Genomic DNA, 654 nt, shown 5'->3' with positions numbered 1-654 from the left:
GAACGTCTTTTTTTTCCTCTGTAGCACAAGTTTAGCCAACTAATACTGTAATCTGTTTTTGTAATGTTGTACAACTAATATTGTACAATATTGTACTAATATTGTAATGTTTTTGTTTGTCTAACGTCTTTAAGACTGACCTGTGATATTTTCAGTTTCCAAGTCCAATAAAAAGAAGATGTATTGGAATTTAGAACTCAACATGTGTTAGAAAGCAGAAAATCACCAAGACCCTTTACTTCTACTTTGAAGTAGAATCACACTGCTAGGTGACAACACATTTGGTGCATTAACCCACAATTTGCTGATGTGTATGACTGCCACTACTAGAGACTTAGCTAAGAATTGAGGAAAAATCCCCAAGCAAGTAGAGGCATGGCAAAAGGTCTACATGTATGTACATGCAGATATAACCCATAACCTGGAGAAAGGCTTGGACTTGGAAAGTGTCCTTTGCTGCTTGGCTGTAACTTTAACAGACAAAAGGGATGATGGCTTGAGTGCTTCTGGGAGGATGACACATGAAACCCAGTTTCCTCCTGGACATTGGGATATTAATTTGCTTTAAGAAACATGTGTGAGGGAAGGTAGGTCGATCATACGATCTAAAGTTCACAAAGTAAAAACGTACAAATGACAGGACCACCCCATTTA

The sequence above is a fragment of the Phocoena phocoena genome, chromosome 2 (genome assembly GCF_963924675.1).
Source record: "Phocoena phocoena chromosome 2, mPhoPho1.1, whole genome shotgun sequence".
Lineage (NCBI taxonomy): Eukaryota > Metazoa > Chordata > Mammalia > Artiodactyla > Phocoenidae > Phocoena > Phocoena phocoena.
Note: the sequence above shows the minus strand (reverse complement) of the source record.